The sequence below is a fragment of the Muntiacus reevesi genome, chromosome 1 (assembly GCF_963930625.1).
Source record: "Muntiacus reevesi chromosome 1, mMunRee1.1, whole genome shotgun sequence".
Lineage (NCBI taxonomy): Eukaryota > Metazoa > Chordata > Mammalia > Artiodactyla > Cervidae > Muntiacus > Muntiacus reevesi.
This window is the reverse complement of record NC_089249.1, coordinates 8915438-8938090: the sequence shown is the minus strand read 5'-3', so window position 1 is coordinate 8938090 and position 22653 is coordinate 8915438.

Below are 22653 nucleotides of genomic sequence, written 5' to 3'. Positions count from 1 at the left end.
CTGGAGTGACTTAGTATGCACATACAGTAGCTCTACTTTTAGTTCTTTAAGGAAATCCATAGTGGCTGTACCAATTTGCATCCCCAACAACAGTGTAGGAAGATTCCCTTTTCTTGAGAGGAGATACTTTTGAGACTATGTCAATACACTGTTTCTGAAAAATCTCATACCAACTCATTTTCACACTGATGGATGATTTTGCCTGAGTCAAAGAATACTATAATAGTCAAAAATGGTACTTTTTAAAGTTCTTTTCCCTTCTACATCTTTTAGTTGACTATTCTACTCTGAGAATGAGCTTCCCTTTTTAAAAAATTTATTTACTATTAATATAAACTCTGGATTCTGGGTTATAATACATTATGGTTATTTTGATTTTCAAATTATCCTAGTGAGAGCCCATTCAGGCTGACTTCTTGTTCTTTTAAAATGTCCCATCACGTTTTTTTTTTTTTTTTTTCCCATCACGTTTTTGCACACATCCTTCAGTTCAGTTCAGTTCAGTTCAGTCGATTAGTAGTGTCTGACTATTTGCAAACCCATGAATCGCAGCACACCAGGCCTCCCTGTCCGTCACCAACTCCCAGAGTTTACTCAAACTCATGTCCACTGAGTCAGAGATGCCATCCAGCCATCTCATTCTCTGTCGTCCCCTTCTCCTCCTGCCCTCAATCTTCCCCATAATCAGGGTATTTTCCAATGAGTCAACTCTTCGCATCAGGTGGCCAAAGTATTGGAGTTTCAGTTTCAGCATCAGTCCTTCCAACGAACACCCAGGACTGATCTCCTTTAGGATGGATTGGTTGGATCTCCTTGCAGTCCAAGGGACTCTCAAGAGTCTTCTCCAACACCACAGTTCAAAAGCATCAATTTTTCAGTGCTCAGCTTTCTTCACAGTCCAACTCTCACATCCATACTTGACCACTGGAAAAACCATAGCCTTGACTAGACAGACCTTTGTTGGCCAAGTAATGTCTCTTCTCTTTAATATGCTATCTAGGTTGGTCATAACTTTCCTTCCAAGGAGTAAGCATCTTTTAATTTCATGGCTGCAATCACAATCTGCAGTGATTTTGGAGCCCAGAAAAATAGTCAGCCACTGTTTCCACTGTCTCCCCATCTAGTTTCCATGAAGTGATGGGACCAGATGCCATGATCTTAGATTTCTGAATGTTGAGCTTTAAACCAACTTTTTCACTCTCCTCTTTCACTTTCATCAAGAGGTTTTTTAGTTCCTCTTCACTTTCTGCCATAAGGCAGTGTCATCTGCATATCTGAGGTTATTAATATTTCTCCCGGCAATCTTGATTCTAGCTTGTGCTTCTTCCAGTCTAGCATTTCTCATGATATACTCTGCATATAAGTTAAATAAGCAGGGTGACAATATACAGCCTCGATGTACTCCTTTTCCTATTTGGAACCAGTCTGTTGTTCCATGTCCAGTTCTAACTGTGGCTTCCTGACCTGCATATAGGTTTCTCAAGAGGCAGGTCAGATGGTCTGGTATTCCCATCTCTTTCAGAATTTTCCACACTTTATTGTGAACTACACAGTCAAAGGCTTTGGCATAGTCAATAAAGCAGAAATAGATGCTTTTCTGGAAGTCTTTTGCTTTTTTGATGATCCAGCGGATGTTGGCATTTTGATCTCTGGTTCCTCTGCCTTTTCTAAAACCAGCTTGAACATCTGGAAGTTCATGGTTCACGTATTGCTGAAGCCTGGCTTGGAGAATTTTGAGCATTACTTTACTAGCGTGTGAGGTGAGTGCAATTGTGTGGCAGTTTGAGCATTCTTTGGGATTGCCTTTCTTAGGGATTGGAATGAAAACTGACCTTTTCCAGTCCTGTGGCCACTGCTGAGTTTTCCAAATTTGCTGGCATATTGAGTGAAGCACTTTCACAGGATCATCTTTCAGGATTTGAAATAGCTCAACTGGAATTCCATCACATCCACTAGCTTTGTTCGTAGTGATGCTTTCTAAGGCCCACTTGACTTCACATTCCAGGATGCCTGGCTCTAAGTGAGTGATCACACCATCGTGATTATCTGGGTCATGAAGATCTTTTTTGTACAGTTCTTCTGTGTATTCTTGCCACCTCTTCTTAATATCTTCTGCTTCTGTTAGGTCCATACCATTTCTGTCCTTTATCAAGCCCATCTTTGCATGAAATGTTCCCTTGATATTTCTAATTTTCTTGAAGAGATCTCTAGTCTTTCCCATTCTGTTGTTTTCCTCTATTTCTTAGCATTGATCGCTGAGGAATGCTTTCTTTCTTTCTTTCTTTCTTTTTTTTTTTTTTTTGTACTTGGTAAGGCTTTCTTTCTTTCTTTCTTTCTTTTTTTTTTTTTATTACTTGGAAGCTAATTACTTCACAACATTTCAGTGGGTTTTGTCATACATTGACATGAATCAGTCATGGAGTTACATGTATTCCCCATCCCGATCCCCTCTCCCACCTCCCTCTCCACCCGATTCCTCTGGGTCTTCCCAGTGCACCAGGCCCGAGCACTTGTCTCATGCATCCCACCTGGGCTGGTGATCTGTTTCACTATAGATAATATACATGCTGTTCTTTCGAAACATCCCACCCTCACCTGCTCCCACAGAGTTCAAAAGTCTGTTCTGTACTTCTGTGTCTCTTTTTCTCTTTTGCATATAGGGTTATCTTTACCATCTTTCTAAATTCCATATATATGTGTTAGTATGCTGTAATGTTCTTTATCTTTCTGGCTTACTTCACTCTGTATAACGGGCTCCAGTTTCATCCATCTCATTAGAACTGATTCAAATGAATTCTTTTTAATGGCTGAGTAATATTCCATGGTGTATATGTACCACAGCTTCCTTATCCATTCGTCTGCTGATGGGCATCTAGGTTGCTTCCATGTCCTGGCTATTATAAACAGTGCTGTGATGAACATTGGGGTGCACGTGTCTCTTTCATATCTGGTTTCCTCAGTGTGTATGCCCAGAAGTGGGATTGCTGGGTCATATGGCAGTTCTATTTCCAGTTTTTAAAGAAATCTCTACACTGTTTTCCATAGTGGCTGTACTAGTTTGCCTTCCCACCAACGGTGTAAGAGGGTTCCCTTTTCTCCACACCCTCTCCAGCATTTATTGCTTGTAGACTTTTGGATAGCAGCCATCCTGACTGGCCTGTAATGATACCTCATTGTGGTTTTGATTTGCATTTCTCTGATAATGAGTGATGTTGAGCATTTTTTCATATGTTTGTAGGCCATCTATATGTCTTCTTTGGAGAAATGTCTGTTTAGTTCTTTGGCCCATTTTTTGATTGGGTCAATTATTTTTCTGGAATTGAGCTTCAGGAGTTGCTTGTATATTTTTGAGATTAATCCTTTGTCTGTTTCCTCATTTGCTATTATTTTCTCCCAATCTGAGGGCTGTCTTTTCACCTTGCTTATAATTTCCTTTGTTGTGCAAGAGCTTTTAAGTTTCATTAGGTCCCATTTGTTTATTTTTGCTTTTATTTCCAATATTCTGGGAGGTGGGTCATAGAGGATCTTGCTGTGATTTATGTCGGAGAGTGTTTTGTCTATATTCTCCTCTAGGAGTTTTATAGTTTCTGGTCTTACATTTAGATCTTTAATCCATTTTGAGTTTATTTTCGTGTATGGTGTTAGAAAGTGTTCTAGTTTCATTCTTTTACAAGTGGTTGACCAGTTTTCCCAGCACCACTTGTTTAAGAGGTTGTCTTTTTTCCATTGTATATCCTTGCCTCCTTTGTCAAAGATAAGGTGTCCATAGGTTCGTGGATTCATCTCTGGGCTTTCTATTCTGTTCCATTGATCTATATTTCTGTCTTTGTGCCAGTACCATACTGTCTTGATGACTGTGGCTTTGTAGTAGAGTCTGAAGTCAGGCAGGTTGATTCCTCCAGTTCCATTCTTCTTTCTCAAGATTACTTTGGCTATTCGAGGTTTTTTGTATTTCCATACAAATTGTGAAATTATTTGTTCTAGTTCTGTGAAAAATACCGTTGGTAGCTTAATAGGGATTGCATTGAATCTATAGATTGCTTTGAGTAGAATAGCCATTTTGACAATATTGATTCTTCCAATCCATGAACACGGTATGTTTCTCCATCTGTTTGTGTCCTCTTTGATTTCTTTCATCAGTGTTTTATAGTTTTCTATGTATAGGTCTTTTGTTTCTTTAGGTAGATATACTCCTAAGTATTTTATTCTTTTTTTGCAATGGTGAATGGTATTGTTTCCTTAATTTCTCTTTCTGTTTTTTCATTGTTAGTATATAGGAATGCAAGGGATTTCTGTGTGTTAATTTTATATCCTGCAACTTTACTATATTCATTGATTACCTCTAGTAATTTTCTGGAAGAGTCTTTAGTGTTTTCTATGTAGAGGATCATGTCATCTGCAAACAGCAAGAGTTTCACTTCTTCTTTTCCTATCTGGATTCCTTTTACTTCTTTTTCTGCTCTGATTGCTGTGGCCAAAACTTCCAACACTATGTTGAATAGCAGTGGTGAGAGTGGGCACCCTTGTCTTGTTCCTGATTTCAGGGGAAATGCTTTCAATTTTTCACCATTGAGGGTGATGCTTGCTGTGGCTTTGTCACATATAGCTCTTATTATGTTGAGGTATATTCCTTCTATTCCTGCTTTCTGGAGAGTTTTAATCATAAATGAGTGTTGAATTTTGTCAAAGGCTTTCTCTGCATCTATTGAGATAATCATATGTTTTTTATCTTTCAATTTGTTAATGTGGTGTATTACATTGATTGATTTGCAGATATTAAAGAATCCTTGCATTCCTGGGATAAAGCCCACTTGGTCATGGTGTATGATTTTTTTAATATGTTGTTGGATTCTGTTGGCTAGAATTTTGTTGAGGATTTTTGCATCTATGTTCATCAGTGATATTGGCCTGTAGTTTTCTTTTTTTGTGGCATCTTTGTCCGGTTTTGGAATTAGGGTGATGATGGCCTCATAGAATGAGTTTGGAAGTTTACCTTCTTCTGCAATTTTCTGGAAGAGTTTGAGTAAGATAGGTGTTAGCGCTTCTCTAAATTTTTGGTAGAATTCAGCTGTAAAGCCATCTGGTCCTGGGCTTTTGTTTGCTGGAAGATTTTTGATTACAGTTTCAATTTCCTTGCTTGTGATGGGTCTGTTAAGATCTTCTATTTCTTCCTGGTTCAGTTTTGGAAAGTTATACTTTTCTAAGAATTTGTCCATTTCATCCAAGTTGTCCATTTTATTGGCATAGAGCTGCTGGTAGTAGTCTAATGATCCTTTGTATTTCAGTGTTGTCTGTTGTGATCTCTCCATTTTCATTTCTAATTTTGTTAATTTGGTTCTTCTCTCTTTGTTTCTTAATGAGTCTTGCTAACGGTTTGTCAATTTTATTTTTTCAAAAAACTAGCTTATAACTTTGTTGATTTTTGCTATGGTCTCTTTAGTTTCTTTTGCATTTATTTCTGCCCTTATTTTTAAGATTTCTTTCCTTCTGCGAACCCTGGGGTTCTTCATTTCTTCCTTCTCTAATTGCTTTAGGTGTAGAGTCAGGTTATTTATTTGGTTTTTTTCTTGTTTCTTGATGTAAGCCTGCAATGCTATCAACCTTCCCCTTAGCACTGCTTTTACAGTGTCCCATAGGTTTTGGGTTGTTGTGTTTTCATTTTCATTCATTTCTATACATATTTTGATTTCTTCTATGATTTGTTGGTTATTCAGAAGTGTGTTATTTAGCCTCCATATGTTTGAATTTTTAACAATTTTTTTTCCTGTAATTGAGATCTAATCTTACTGCACTGTGGTCAGAAAAGATGACTGGAATGATTTCAGGTTTTTTGAATTTTCCAAGACCAGATTTATGGCCCAGGATGTGATCTATTCTAGAGAAGGTTCCATGTGCACTTGAGAAAAAGGTGAAGTTGATTGTTTTGGGGTGAAATGTTCTATAGATATCTATTAGGTCTAACTGGTCCATTGTGTCATTTAAGGTTTGTGTTTCCTTGTTAATTTTCTGTTTAATTGATCTATCCATAGTAGTGAGTGGGGTATTAAAGTCTCCCACTATTATTGTGTTACTATTAATTTCCTCTTTCATACTCGTTAGCATTTGCCTTACATATTGCGGTGCTCCTATGTTGGGTGCATATATATTTATAATAGTTATATCTTCTTCTTGGATTGATCTTTTGATCATTATGTAGTGTCCTTCTTTGTCTCTTTTCACATCCTTTATTTGAAAGTCTATTTTATCTGATATGAGTATTGCGACTCCTGCTTTCTTTTGGTGTCTGTTTGCATGAAATATTTTTTTCCATCCCTTCACTTTTAGTCTGTATGTGTCTCTTGTTTTGAAGTGGGTCTCTTGTAGACAGCATATATAGGGGTCTTGTTTTTGTATCCATTCAGCCAATCTTTGTCTTTTGGTTGGGGCATTCAACCCATTTACATTTAAGGTAATTATTGATAGGTGTGGTCCCGTTGCCATTTACTTTGTTGTTTTGGGTTCACATTTATACAACCTTTCTACATTTCCTGTCTAGAGGAGATCCTTTAGCATTTGTTGAAGAGCTGGTTTGGTGGTGCTGAATTCTCTCAGCTTTTGCTTGTCTCTAAAGCTTTTGAATTCTTCTTCATATCTGAATGAGATCCTTGCTGGGTACAGTAATTTAGGTTGTAGATTATTCTCTTTCATTACTTGAAGTATGTCCTGCCATTCCCTTCTGGCCTGGAGGGTTTCTATTGATAGATCAGCTGTTATCCTTATGGGAATCCCTTTGTGTGTTATTTGTTGTTTCTCCCTTGCTGCTTTTAATATTTGTTCTTTGTGTTTGATCTTTGTTAATTTGATTAATATGTGTCTTGGGGTGTTTTGCCTTGGGTTTATCCTGTTTGGGACTCTCTGGGTTTCTTGGACTTGGGTGGCTATTTTCTTCCCCATTTTAGGGACGTTTTCAGCTATTATCTCCTCGAGTATTTTCTCATGGCCTTTCTTTTTGTCTTCTTCTTCTGGGACTCCTATGATTCGAATGTTGGGGTTTTTCACATTGTCCCAGAGGTCCCTGAGGTTGTCCTCATTTCTTTTGATTCTTTTTTCTTTTTTCCTCTTTGCTTCATTTATTTCTACCGTTTTATCTTCTACCTCACTTATCCTATCTTCTGTCTCTGTTATTCTACTCTTGGTTCCCTCCAGAGTGTTTTTGATCTCATTCATTGTATTATTCATTTTTAACTGACTCTTTTTTATTTCTTCTAGGTCTTTATTAAACATTTCTTGCATCTTTTCAATCTTTGTCTCCAGGCTATTTATCTGTAACTCCATTTTGTTTTCAAAATTTTGGATCATTTTTATTATCATTATTCTAAATTCTTTTTCAGGTAGATTCCGTACCTCCTCCTCTTTTGTTTGACTTGGTGGGCATTTTTCATGTTCCTTTACCTGTTGGGTATTTCTCTGCCTTTTCATCTTGTCTAGATTGCTGTGTCTGGGGTGGGCTTTCCGTATTCTGGAGGTCTGTGGTTCCTTTTCATTGTGGAGGTTTCACCCAGTGGGTGGGGTTGGACGATTGGCTTGTCAAGGTTTCCTGGTTAGGGAAGCTTGCGTCGGGGTTCTGGTGCGTGGAACTTAATTTCTACTCTCTGGAGAGCAATGGAGTGCCCAGTAATGAGTTTTGAGATGGGTCTATGTGTTAGGTGTGACCTTGGGCAGCCTGTATGTTGACGTTCAGGGCTATGTTCCTGCATTGCTGGAGAATTTGCGAGGTATGTCTTGCTCTAAAACTTATTGGCTCTTGGGTGGTGGTTGGTTTCAGTGTAGGTATGGAGGCTTTTGGACGGTCTCATTACTTAAAGTTCTGTGTAGTCAGGAGTTCTCTGGTGTTCTCAGGTTTTGGGCTTAAGTCTCCTGCCTCTGGCTTTCAGTCTTATTCTTCCAGTAGTTTCAGGACTTCTCCAACTATACAGTACTGATAATAAAACTTCTAGGTTAATGGCGAAAAGATTCTCCCCTGTGAGGGACACCCAGAGAGGTTCACAGAGTTACATGAAGAAGAGGAGAGGGAGGAGGGAGATAGAGATGAGCAGGAGGAGAAAAAAGGGGGGACTCAAGAGGAGAGAGAAAGATCTACACAGTTGTCTGTTCCCAGAGTGTTCTCCGTAGCCCAGACACCCACAACGATTCACAGAATTGGATTGGGAAAGAAGGGGAAAGGAGGAAATAGAGGTGTTCTGAGGTAGAAAACAGAGAGTCAAGATTGGGAGAGAATAATCAACACACTCCTGAATAAAAATGGGAACTGAATATTGGATTCTTAAATGTTCACAATTTATATCATATACTGAAAAACAAAAATTAAAAATCAAGAGTAGAGGTTAGACTCTTAAAGATACTATATTAAAAACAAAAACAAAAACACACAAAAAAATTTTAGAAATATATATGAAGTTTGGTTTAAAAACAGGGCTTCTCTTCTTTTTTTTGGTAAGGTTATAGTGTAATGAAAATGAAAATTAAGGAGTAGTAGAGGAGTAATAGAGGACTTTAAATAAAAAGAAGAGAAAAAGAAAAATAGAAAATAGAAGAGCAAAAGGAAAAAAAAAGAAGAAAAAAAAGAAAAAAATTTTTTTCCTAGTTAAAAAAATCATAAAAATCTATGAAAATGAAAGTTAAGGAGTAATGGGGGAGTAATAGGGAATTTTAAAAGAAAATAAAAGAGAAATATATATATATATATATATTTTTTTTTTTTCTTACTTAAAAAAAAAAAGTAAAAATATATCTAGGAATTTCTCTGGAGCTGTTGCGGTCAGTGTGGGTTTGGCTCAGTTTCAGATAGCTCCTCATTCCAGCTTACACTTCTCGATATCTACAGGCCCCTTCCAGTGTAGTCGGTGTTTTCTACAGGGATTTTAATCTGTTGCACCGGTCCCTTCTGAAGGGGTTCCCTTTGTTTATTTGGCTTCTGTTGCCGGTATCTTCAGCGCCTAATTTCCGCCCTGACACAGGCGGGTGAAGGTGGACTCTTATTCAAGTCGCTAGTTCCGTCGCGCTGCGGGGAGGGGCTGACGCTGCTTTCCCGTCTGCGCTGCTCAGGCTCCCGGCTGCTCTATATGGAGCGCGCCCCGCGCTGCGCGTGGTTCCAGCCCCCGGGTGTTCCACAAAAGCTCGTAACACAAAGCTGCGCCTGCTCTTTGTGCCTTCTCCGTCAGAGCGGTCCAGGCAGCCAGGGGCTTGACGGGCTCATTCTCTCCAGGTGCGGCGCGCCCACTCCCTTCCGCGGTCCCAGCCTCAGTTTCCGCGGTCCCAGCCTCAGTTTTCCGCAGCGCCAGTCGGGTGCGTGCGCCTTCTGCCCTCCGCGTCCCCAGCCCCAGTCCCCGCTCGCGCCCTTATGGTGCCTGCGCCCTCTGTCTCGCCGCGACCCTCCTGGTGGATGTCGACCATCCAGAATCTCAGGACGTCTTTGATTAGAAGGCGGAGGCCCGTTTGCAGTGCGGTAGGGGATGCGGTCCTTGGGGCAGAGCCTGCCCCCTTCCCCTCCCCCCTGCCTCCTGCCTCTGGCGGGGCTGGGCCGGTCCGCAGCCTGCGAGCTCTCCTCCGGACTTTCTCGGGCCCTTTGTTTTGTGAACGGCTGGCAGTGTGTTCGGGCCGGTTAATTTTCTCTCTCTCTTTTGCTCTCCCACAGTTTAAGTTGGCAACTCACAAAAGCTCCCTCCGATTGTCCTCAGGGCACTCAGGCCCGGACCCTGCCCCAAGCAATGCCGCCCGCTCCTCTCCGTTCTGCCCCCACTTGCTGGTGGCGGATGCGGGCGTCTGGGGTACTTTTCCGCTGGGAGTTGCCTTTAGGCTCGTAATCTGTGGGTTTTATTTTTTGTTCCCCTCCCAGTCAGGTTGCCCTCCGAGATTCAAACACTTCCCCCAGACCCGCCAGTGCGAGGGTTTCCTGGTGTCTGGAAACTTCCTCTATTAAGAGTCCCTTCCCGGGACGGATCTCCATCCTTAGCTCTTTTGTCTCACTTTTTATCTTTTATATTTTGTCCTACCTCCTTTCGAAGACAATGGGTTGCTTTTCTGGGCGCCTGATGACCTCACCTAGCAATCAGAAGTTGTTTTGTGAAGTTTGCTCTGCGTTCAGCTATTCTTTTGATGAATTTCTAGGAGAGAAAGTGGTCTCCCCGTCCTGCTCCTCCGCCATCTTGGCTCCTCCCTGTGAGGAATGCTTTCTTATCTCTCCTGGCTATTCTTTGGAACTCTGCATTCAAATGGGAATATCTTTCCCTTTCTCCTTTGCTTTTTGCTTCTCTTCTTTTCACAGCTATTTGTAAGACCTCCTCAGACCGCCATTTTGCCTTTTTGCATTTCTTTTCCATGGGGATGGTCTTGATCCCTGTCTCCTGTACAATGTCATGAACCTCCATCCATAGTTCATCAGGCACTCTGTCTATCAGATCTAGTCCCTTAAATCTATTTCTCACTTCCACTGTCTAGTCATAAGGGATTTGATTTAGGTCATACCTGAATGGTCTAGTGGTTTTCACTAATTTCTTCAATTTAAGTCTGAATTTGGCAATAAGGAGTTCATTATCGGAGCCACAGTCAGCTCCCGGTCTTGTTTTTGCTGACTGTATAGAGCTTCTCCATCTTTGGCTGCAAAGAATATGGTCAATCTGATTTTGGTGTCCACCATCTGGAGATGTCCATGTGTAGAGTCTTCTCTTGTGTTGTTGGAAGAGGGTGTTTGCTATGACCAGTGCGTTCTCTTGGCAAAACTCTATTAGCCTTTGCCCTGCTTCATTCCGTACTTCAACGCCAAATTTGCCTGTTACTCCAGGTGTTTCTTGACTTCCTACTTGTGCATTCTAGTCCCCTATAAAGAAAAGGACATCTTTTTTGGGTATTAGTTCTAAAAGGTCTTGTAGGTCTTCATAGAACTGTTCAACTTCAGCTTCTTCAGCATTACTGGTTGGGGCATAGGCTTGGATTACTGTGATATTGAATGGTTTGCCTTGGAAACAAACAGAGATCATTCTGTCGTTTTTGAGATTGCATCCAAGTACTGCATTTCAAACTCTTTTGTTGACCATGATGGCTACTCCATTTCTTCTAAGGGATTCCTGCCCACAGCAGTAGATATAATGGTCATCTGAGTTAAATTCACCCATTCCAGTCCATTTTAGTTAGCTGATTCCTAGAATGTCGATTCACTCTTGCCATCTCCTGTTTGACCACTTCCAATTTGCCTTGATTCATGGACCTAACATTCCAGGCTCCTATGCAATATTGCTCTTTATAGCATCAGACGTTGCTTTTATCACCAGTCACATCCACAACTGGGTATTGATTTTGCTTTGGCTCCGTCCGTTCATTCTTTCTGGAGTTATTTCTCCACTGATCTCCAGTAGCATATTGGGCTCCTACCGACCTGGGGAGTTCCTTTTTCAGTGTCCCATCTTTTTGCCTTTTCATACTGTTTATGGGGTTCTCAAGGCAAGAATTCTGAATTGGTTTGCCATTCCCTTCTCCAGTGGACCACATTCTGTCAGAAGTCTCCACCATGACCCGTCCGTCTTGGGTGGCCCCACACGGCATGGCTTAGTTTCATTGAGTTAGACAAGACTGTGGTCCTGTGATCAGATTGGCTAGTTTTCTGTGATTATGCTTTCAGTTTGTCTGTCCTCTGATGCCCTCTTGCAACACCTACCATCTTACTTGGGTTTCTCTTACCTTGGATGTGGGATATCTCTTTACGGCTGCTCCAGCAAAGCGCAGCCGCTGCTCCTTACCTTGGACGAGGGGTATCTCCTCACAGCCGCCCCTCCTGACCTTGAACGTAAGATATTCTGGCTCTTTTTTTTTTTTCTCACATTTTTCAATCTTTGAATCAGTCATTTCTCCAGGAATCCCTGGTTCCTTTTACTGAGTAATAGTATTTAGGAACCTAGTCCTTTCTTAAGGAAGGGCTTACATTATTGAACCTAAAATGATTTGGGCGTTCTTAACTGAAGAAGTGGATTAGGTCCCATTTGCTCTGGCTGAGAAAGCATTTACCTCGTTTACATTTCTGTAAGATCCTAAATTCTACAGGGATCTGTTTTGATTATCAGAGGGTTCTCAGCACATGGAGTGCCAGAGATACTTAATAAAGTATTCCATAAACATTTGCTGAAAGGTTTACATGCTGCCAAGAGAATCTATTTGAAATTCAGTTCCAGTTTTAAGTTCAAGGATCACTAATGTGCTTACATTTTTTGCATTCATTTGTTATGGCCACTTATGCTACACTGGTAGTTTAAAATAGACTTATGTGTCCTTCTGTTTACCTTGATGTTCTGTATTATATTAGAAACCTTTAGGAGTCAACAGTTGAACCAAAATTTTTCACTGTCCCTTTTTCAAGACTGTCTTGTCTTCAAGATTTTCTAAATAACTAGGCCATGTTTTCCAAAAATGTCATTTCTTTTTATGAAGACTGAGACGGTACTATAAAGTCTGAGGTGTTAATTCACAATGAATAGTTGAGTATTTTATGCTTGTTTCCTTTGGTAAAACTGAGGTCATAGTCATTCAGGAAAAAGGAACAACACTAGTTATTTTAACAAAGCGTTTACTATCGGATTTGGGTAAACAGGCACAAAGAGAACATTGAAGTCACACAAATAATAACTACAGAAAGCAGTTAATGCCATCAGCACTGGAGGAACTGATTTCAGACGCACCAGCGGTGAGCAGTAGCTGGAAGGGAGGCCTTAGTTCCCCGACCAGAAGTTTAATTGCTAGAGCAGAGGCCAGCAGCTCCAGCTTGAAGCCCAGTCCTTGCCTACCTTGGCAAGAAAGAGTTCTGACACAGAAGCAGAAGGAAAAGAGCAAAGTGAAATGTTTATTGGAAGAGCAGTGTAGGAATTCCCTGGTGGTTCAGTGGCTAAGACTCTGCGCTCCCAGTGCAGGGGGCCTGGGTTTGATCCTTGGTCAGGGAACTAGATCCTGCATGCTGCAGCTAAGAGTTCACACACCACAACTAAAGATCCTGCCTGCTGTAATACCAGGTGCAGCCAAACAAAGATTTTAAAATGATATATTTTTAAGAGAAACTAAAGCAGAGTACATACAGGAAGACTCATGGGCAAACTCAGTGAGAGTCTTGAGAATCGTGCCTTTGGGAAGTTACAATCTTTTATAAAGTGGTAGTGTCCCTGTCTTTGTTTTCCCTCTGGCCAGTCATCTTGTTCACTCCCCTCAAGCCACCCCAGCTAATTTATCTCAGGACCTTCCCCTAGGTGTGCAAAGCACCCCTCAGCCAAGATGGATTTCAATGGAAAGACATCTTTAAAAAGCAAGACTTACTACGTCTTGGCATCCCCTGACCTTTGACCCCCAAGGAGGCTTTCTGCGCCTGTGTGGTGTCTCCCTTGCCCCAAGGAGGGAGAATGTGAGATCTCTTGATCCGTTTACTTGGACAAGGTTTAGCCCCTCTCTGTTCCTGCCATAACTGTTATCTTCAAGTGTCCTTAGGAGACAAAGCCTGACTATTACCCCTGCTTCTGTTGTTACTTTCATTTCAGAGAGCAAACAGGAGGCTGATTGTACCTGGAGACCACCTATCTCCTGTCTTAGGAAATGCAAACGGGAGGCTAGTTGTACATGTCTGACCTGAAGCCCATCTTTTTCTCTTGCCCCAAGAAATGTAAACAGGAGGCCCGCAGTAATGGCCTAGCCTGGAGCCCACATAGCTCCTGCCTCAGAATAGAAGTTGCAAGAAGGGGCTCTGTGGAACCAGAACCCAAACCTGTGAGAAGGTGCTTGCCTGGCTGGTGCTGGTATCTCCCACGGGGACTCAGGGAGGTGAATTCTAGAAATGCCAGAAGAAGCTGTTGACAGGAGTTAACTGGTGCTGCTGCTGGAGCAGGACATGGCAGCCCACTCCAGTATGCTTGCCTGGAAAATCCTATGGACCCATAGAAAGCTGGCGGGTTACAGCCCCTGGATATAATCGCAGAGTCGGACAAAACTGAGCAGGCATGCGCGCTGTTGGAGTGACGGGAGTCAAGATGTGAAGGATTCCACCAGGAGCAACAGTGAAGTCCCTCCTCTTGCTTCGAGCACCCCTGTTAGTGGAGCCTAAAATAATGTTTTGCCTGTCTCAATCCTAGCCATAGAGTTATAGAGGAGTGGGTTTGGAGCCAAGAGACAGTCAATTCTATTAACTGCTAAACAGCAATTATAGAAGCTCTGTTTGAAAGCACTGTACTATAGGGATTTCCTGGTGGCCCAGTGGTTAAGATTTTGCTTCCACCGCAGCGGGTGTGGGTTCAATCCCTGGTCAGGGAGCTAAGATCAATCCCACATGCCTTGTAGCCAAAAAACCAAAACATAAAACAGAAGGAATATTATAAAAAATTCAATAAAGACTTTATAAATTGTCCACATAAAAAAAATCTTAAAAAAAAGACAAAGCAGTCTAATATACTGATAAGTACAAACTCTAAAATACTATAGTCAGAACGTTTAAAGGCCCATGTGATTGATTTGTTGCATATATAAATTCAGTTCTTTATTGTTAAAGTTTATGCAGTTATTTCAAAAAATAATGTTAAAATATAAAGCTGTCTTATTGTGGAGATACATATAAATAAGCTAGCTGAATAACTCAGATTACAAATTTGAAGCAGATTACAAATTTGAAGAAGAATTCTAATTCAGTCTCTGGTTTGAGAAATCATAGTTAGTAAATGTGGTTTGATTTTTTCTTGACAGAAACCTAATAAATGTGTCAGTCTGCCTTTTAAGGCACTGAAAGATCAGAATATGAAAATTAAGAGGTAGGCAGGAAACTGTTATATACAAATCAATTGACAGCCAAAAGGAGGGACAAATAGTAGAGAATAAGGGGAAAAACAAGAATAAAACCGCCACAAACTAAAAATATACAGCTGGGTCCAGCCCTGTGTAAAATCAAAGAACTTTACATGGTACCTGGTTACATATATCTTTATTACACACACACACCACAAAAGGGGGTGTAGAGAAAAACGAGAGAGACTCCCTCAGCTATCAAGGCATATTGTCCTGACAATGTCCCTCTATCAAAAATCACAAATTCATGTACCCTTTGGTTCAGTCACCTCACTTCTGGGAATTTTTCTCACACTTGTAACACATGCAAAAAAATGTACATACAAAATGATTCATTGGGGCATTATTTACAACACAACGGCGTGGAAACAGTGCACTAAATATACCAGTATGACTAAAAAATAAATTCTGGTGCAGACACACATGGAATACTTTGTAACTGTGGATGGATATAGGTAGATAGACAAAAATGGAACCTTTTTATTGACGTATAAAGATTTGCAAAATACTGTTAAATGAAAAAGCATATAAAGAACATAGTACCATCTGTGTAAAAGGGGCTAATGTCTTTTTGTGTCTATGTAACATCTCTGAAAAGATATATACACAAAACCTAACACTGGTTGCCTGTGACATGGAGAACTGAAGAGCTGGAGGTGAGGGGCAAGACGAAAAATTTTCATTTCACAATGAAAAGTTTTTATATATTTAAACTTTTAAACCATTTGTGTAGACGCTTTCAAATCTTTAATTTTAAAAAAAGGAAACAAAATTATTACTGGCATATTTCTGGATTTTTCAGAATTTACTATGTGCAAGTTGGTAACATAAAGGGTTCCTGTTGAGTTGTGCTGTCAATACAAAATAAATTATCCTAAACTGATTATCCTAAACCTTGATAGTCAAGCTGTATTGGAAATAATAAGCTCAAATTAAGGCCACTTATTTCCTACTTACTAATTTTCTATTATTCTACCTTCATGCTCATTTTAGTGTAGTGATATGGACAAAAGGACTGAAACCTAATGGCATTTTCCATCCATTATGCAATATCAACTCAACATTTCAACTGCTACGAAAGTGACAGAGTACCTGGTAAAACTGATAGTAGGATTACAGTGAGTTTCACAGCGACATCTAGTGTCCCCTTTTGGTACAACTGTTTCGATTCTGGGATATTTACCATTTATTGAACACTTACTTTGGGTACAGTTCAAGATATTATTCATATAGTAATCTGTGAAACAAATCTAGATCATAGAACAGACATAGTCTGGCCTGAAAGAGAACATAACCAATTGTTACAGAAGAAATGACATATCAGACACTTTTCCCTGCCAAGCAAGTATGTGTGTGTGTGGTCAGTCCTATCAGACTCTTGTGACCCCATGGACTGTAGCCCACCAGGCTCCTCTGTCCATGGCATTTTCCAGGCGAGAATAATGGAAAATTCTTGCCATTTCCTTCTCCAGGTTGGGATTTATTTCTGAGATAGCTTGTGGCCATATGACTAGGCATTATTTATAAAGTCCTGAAGTAAAGTCCAAGGAAAATCTGCCTACCAATACTTATTATGGATTTTTTTGGGGATGGGGCTTTCCTGGTGACTCAGACAGTAAAGTGAATTTTTTTATTACATTGCAAAATGTGTTATTTGTGGGATTTTCAGTGTACATGTTTTAGCTGGATTAGAACTCACTAGTGTAGTTGACTGCAGTGTAAAGTTATATTTGTTTGCTCTAAAAATTTACTATAAAATTTAGTCTATAGTAAGAAAAATTGGGAAATTTTGAGTTCATCTGTAAGTTTTAATTCAGAGTTTCAATTCAGAGCTGCCAAACTCAAGACATAATAATATAAAATGGTAGAGAAGGGACCTCTGTACACAAAGCAGAAACTTTGTCCAATATTGTGACATTAGAAGTCACCTGAGTGAAAATATCAGATATTCTTGACTAATAAAGAAGTAACATAATAGGTGAAGAAAAAAAAAAAAAAGGTGAAGACACAATAGGTGTTTAAAATAGGGATGCACCCAGAATACATAAAGAATTGTTTCAACTCAGAAGACAACCCCCCAAATGGGCAAAAAATTGAAATAAACAGTTCATAAAAGACAGTATACAAATGCCCAATCAGAACATAAAAAGATGTTCAACATAGTCTCCAGGGTAATAGAAATTAAACCCGCAGCGAGATATGGCTACATACCTACTATGCCTGTGGACAAAGAATGCTGCCTACCATGTCAGCAAAGGATTTGTAATCAAGCTGTCAGCCAGTGTGGCTGCCCCCACTGTGAGCCCTGAGGGACCCCAAAACGGAGACAAGCAGGTTGCCTCTTAGCCACTACAGCCACTCCTAACGGTGCACCCTAAGGGGATCCAGGATGGGAAAGAACAGGATACTGGCCCTGGATAGTTATGGTGCATTCCAAAGGAATGATTTCAGTAAGCCTATACTCATTTGCCAACAAAGGTCCATCTAGTCACAGCTATGGTTTTTCCAGTAGTCATGTATGGATGTTGAGAGTTGGGCCATAAAGCTGAGCACTGAAGAATTGATGCTTTTGAACTGTGGTGTTGGAGAAGACTCTTGAGTCCCTTGGACTGCAAGATCCAGCCAGTCCATCCTAAAGGAAATCAACCCTGAATATTCATTGGAAGGACTGATGCTGAAGCTGAAACTCCAATACTTTGGCCACCTGATAGGAAGAACTGACTCACTGGAAAAGACCCTGATGCTGGGAAAGATTGAAGGCAGGAGGAGAAGGGGACGACAGAGGATGAGATGGTTGGATGGCATCACCGACTCAATGGACATTGTGTTTGAGCAAGCTCTGGGAGTTGGTGATGGACAGGGAAGCCTGGCGTGCTACAGTCCATGGGGTAGCAAAGAGTCAGATATGACAGAGCGACTGAACTGAATGAATCTTTTGATGTTGTGTCTCCCCTGGTTTTTGTTGCAAACTCCTATGAAGCCTGGCTCCTCCCTTACCTCTTCAGAGCAGTCCCTTAGAGCTATCTAAGAGGCTGTCTTCTGGGCTTAAGTCCTCAGAAAGTCTGCCAAATAAAACACAGGTCACAACTTTTAGACTGTTTTTTGTATTTCTAGTCAACAAGCCAAAATAGACTGACAATACTGATGGCAGTACGTTAAGGGTTGTGAAATGTTAGTCATTTTGAAGACAGTGGGGCAATGTTCATAGTTTTAACATACACTTATCATAAGACTCAGCTGTTACAGTTTTCAGTATTTGTCCAATAGAAATACGTGTCCAGCACTCACCTGTAGGTGAATTACCTACCTTACCTATTAACATCTATGCAGCAAAATAAATTATTTGTGGGATATTTTGAGCCAAAAGCAAAAAGGATGCTTATAAAATCAAGAGAACAAATGAAAATCACAAAGATGGAGGTAGATATTAAAAGTTAAAAAAAAACAAGCATGGGGAAGCATCACTGTCAAGAACATTAGTGGCTGTGTTCCTTCCTTTTTATTCATTTTTAAAGAGGATTAAAACATTTTCTATTTTCATTCTTTGAAAAACTCAGAAATGGTTTTCTGTTTATGGGATTGTCAGCTGGGTCTTCGGTCAGTTGTTCTTTGCTGAGTGACTCTCAGACCTACAGGTCCACGTTGTTCCTGTCTTGCCCTGGTCACAGGATGGGCCTGTTTACCCTCAGTTGCTGTGCTCAGTCATGTCCGGCTCTCTGTGAGCCTGCCAGGCCCTTCTGTCCATGCGGATTCCCTAGGCAATACTGGAGTGGATTGCTATGCCCTCCTCCTGGCTATCTGCCGAATCCACGTCTCCTGCACTGCAGGGAGATTCTTTACCACCTGAGCTGCCAGGGAAGCCCAAGAATACTGGAATGGGCAGCCTATCCCTTCTCCAAGGGATCTTCCTGACCCAGGTCTCCTGCATTTCAGGCAGATTCTTTACCCGCTGAGCTACCAGGGAAGCCCCATTAGCAGATATCGCCAAATAGTATTCCAGTGTAATTCTGTTGCAGTTTCTGGCTGCTCCGTTAGCTTTTCCACGCTTGCTGCCATCATACTTTAACCACATCTTCAAATGCTTATTTGGGTATCTCCTTTTGTGATGAGATTTTCAGGTTTTTGTTAGTTTTTTGAGTTGTCTTTTTCTTATCCACTTGTGGGACTTTTCAAAACATTCTGATTGTCCTTTGTCAGATATATGTATTGGGAATACCTCCTGCCAGTCTTTACCTGTTTACTAAGTGTCATTTGATTCAAACTTCTTAGTATGTAATCCACCTTACCAATCAGTTAGTGCTTTTGGGGTCTTTAAAAAGAAATGCTTGCCAACTCTAAGGTCAAGAAGATATTCTTGTGGTTTCTATTTAGAAGCTTGATCTAGCTTTCACATTTAGGTCAATGACTCATCTCAAATTAATTCTTCCGCATAGTGTAAATCAGCAGTCAAGGTTAATCTTTTCCCTAGAATTCATCAGTGAATTCTATCATGGAGTTTTATTTGTGTGACCTTTATAATTAGATATTCATCTTAACAGATAAGTACTATTATTTTCTTGAGTTAATTATGGTTAGTTGCCTTTTATCAATTCTTATCTCTGGGCTCCAAAAGCAATCTGTTACATACTCTGCAACCACATTTCTGCGTTGTAGACTGGTTTCCTGTTAGGCTCTGCTGACAGCGGTTGCTAGAGACTGAAAGGCTAGAGAAAGGAGACTTGTCTTTCCTGTGGACTTGTCTTCTTGCAGCTTCTCTCTCAACTCAGTGATGCCTCTTCATTGTGGTGCTGCGGTTTCTTGGATCAGCTGCTGAATCCAGTGTGGACTCTTTCTCCCTTCAGCTGTCAGCATCCCCTCTTCAGAGGTCTGGGTTTCAGTCCCAAGGGAACCTGGCCCAAACTTCTAAGTTTTAACATTCCAACCTTTTCTCTGTTCTCTTGACCTTAGGTTTTAAAAGTTACTGCAGCTCTTTCCATAATACTTCAAAATTCTTGTTACTCTTTCAGTTACCTAGCTGCATGGTCAGTAATTCTTTTAATTATTTCTGTTCAAGTAACTGATACATTTTTGTCTCCTGACTGGAATCTGACACACCGACAAAGGGCTAGAATCCAGAACAAAAGAACTTCTACAAATGGTGAAAGATGGCCTCCTGGTACATAAACAAACCCTGTAAAAGGCAGACATACGTACACACACATACACCCAGAGGACATTGTAAAGAAATGTTTGCAGCGGCAGTTTTGCTAACAGCCCAACCTTCAAACTATACCAAATGCCCATTAAAAGTTAAGTGGATGTTATGCTACATCCACACAATGAACTACAGAAGTGACACTGATCAATCTATCACTATATATAGTTACATGGATTAATTTCACAAGCACAAAGTAAAGCCACTCAAAGGAGAAAATAATGTATGGTTTTAATAAAGCAACAACAAAAATCCATGGCATTGTTAGCATAGTGGTTACTCTAGGTAGAGGGCTAGAGACTAGCAGAGAAATGAGGGTCCCTGGGGGACTGGTAATACAGCATCTTGATCTATGTATGGCTGCATGGTCTCCCATTTTTAGAAATAAAAGGCTTCGTTAACATATTGCCAATTCTCAAGCTACTGCCCTAGTCTCTTTGTTAGAACTGCCTGCATGTCTGCCCCTGCCTTAACACTGAAATTATTCTCACCAGTCATCTGACTGTAAATTTAGTAGTAGTATCATTTCAGTGCTGACATTTTACTTAGCATAACTGTTGACCACTCTTCTTAAAACACTCTTCAATGACATTGCATTCTCTTGGTCTTCCTTACTTACCATCCCTTCAATACTGATACTCATCCTTAGCTCTCACTTCCAAACCTGTGTATAATCTTATATTAATATACTCCCATCATTCAGAAGTATCTATTTGTTAAAGACTTTCAACTATCTCTAGTTTCTCCTAAGATTCAGTTAGTTACCTAACTGCCAACGTATATCCAACTAGTATATAGTATGCCAACTATATAGTTACTTGGATTAATTTCACAAGCACAAAGTAAAGCCACTCAAAGGAGAAAATAATGTATGGTTTTATTAATAAAGCAACAACAAAAATCCATGGCATTGTTAGCATAGTGGTTACTCTAGGTAGAGGGCTAGAGACTAGCAGAGTATCTATTCACACAGTATCTGAGTGCTTACTATGGGTCAAATATTGTTGCTACAATTTCTCACAGAAATAGTCACTGTAGTCAAACTCAAGTCTATCTTCTGTCCTGCATATTTAGTCTTCTTTTAGAATTCTTTCAATGACTGGCCCTATCTTCTACTAGGCCAGTCGAATAAAAAACCTGCAGGTAATTTTTTTTCTTATCTCTCTGTCCATATTTTAGTAAGCAATCAAGTCTGTTAAATTTACCTACACAGGATAAATCTATCTCTCCGGAGTCTCACTGCTACTCATTCATATTTAATTTGACATATAATTTTTCAAACTAGACTTCAAAGAAATGTCCCTATATATTCCAAAGCAATATTTTACATTGTTTTCAAATGCTAAGGAATGGCCAAATCAAATATATGTAACCCCTTAGATTAAGATACCTGTAGTAGCCAAACTCCAAGATGAGCCTCAATCATCTCACCTGGGTATTTACTCTTGTGTAGTTCTTTCCCCGTCTGGCCTGTAAAACCAATAGAATATGACAAAAATGATGGCACTATCATTCCCAAGATTAGGCTGTGTAAGTGTTGTGGTTTTAGTTATAAGCACACTTTCTTGGATTACTCTGGGAGAAGCTGGTTGCAACACCACGAGGGCACTCAGGTAAGTAACCTGTGATGTCTCTGGTCATGGCCTGTAAGGAACTGAGGCCTGTCAACTACCCCATAGGTCTGCAAACACAGTATACCTCAGCAGAACCTTCAGATTATATTTAACTACAAAAGTCATGGGATCTGGAGACAGAACCACACAGCCACGTTACTCCCTGATTTTGAACACACAGAAACTACAATTGTTTTAAGCTGGTAAGTTTTGAGGTTGCTTAATTGCTACTGAGCAATAGAGAACTGATTTCTTCTCCCAATCAAACCATAAGCTGACTACAATTTTTGTCACTAGAACAAATAAAACAAGTACACTTTATACTGCTTCACAATTTCAAATTATTCACTATCACAAGATCAACGCATTCAACTCTGGACAACAGAATCAGTAGTGGTTTAGTATAAACACATTTGATTAGGACTGTATTTGCATAGTCAACTTTGATTTATTACAAATAAGCTGACCAATTTTTGGTTCTTTGGCTTACAAGGGTTAAACATCACTAATTCCTCTTAATTAGCTAAAGAACAATTAATACAATTAACACCTAATAAACCTACAGAGCTATTAGTTAATTGGATGGTCAAATGTTTTTCCTTTAAAAAACAAAAACCAAAACCAAAACCAAAAACAAAAACCTACTTTCCCCAAAGATATTTCTAAAACTGCATTCACGCACTTCCAAACATTTTACATGGTACAGAAGAGGCACTGAATATATATTTGTTCAAGTGGGCAGTAAAATCGTATAAGCAATTTCAAAGAGCTGTGAACACAGCATAAATGTCATGAAGTGTCAGTTCAACTAATGATTTTACAACAGAACATAACAGAACCAAACTGTTTTGAGTCCCACCACACTAAAGATTCTATGTCTCCTCGCATTCTTCTTAAATCTTTGGTGGAAAGATGTTATGTGAACTCTGAATAACCCTCGGTGACTGTTAATTCAAAGTGACAAACTGACCACATGAATGGAAGAGAAATGAGACATCAAGAGTAATT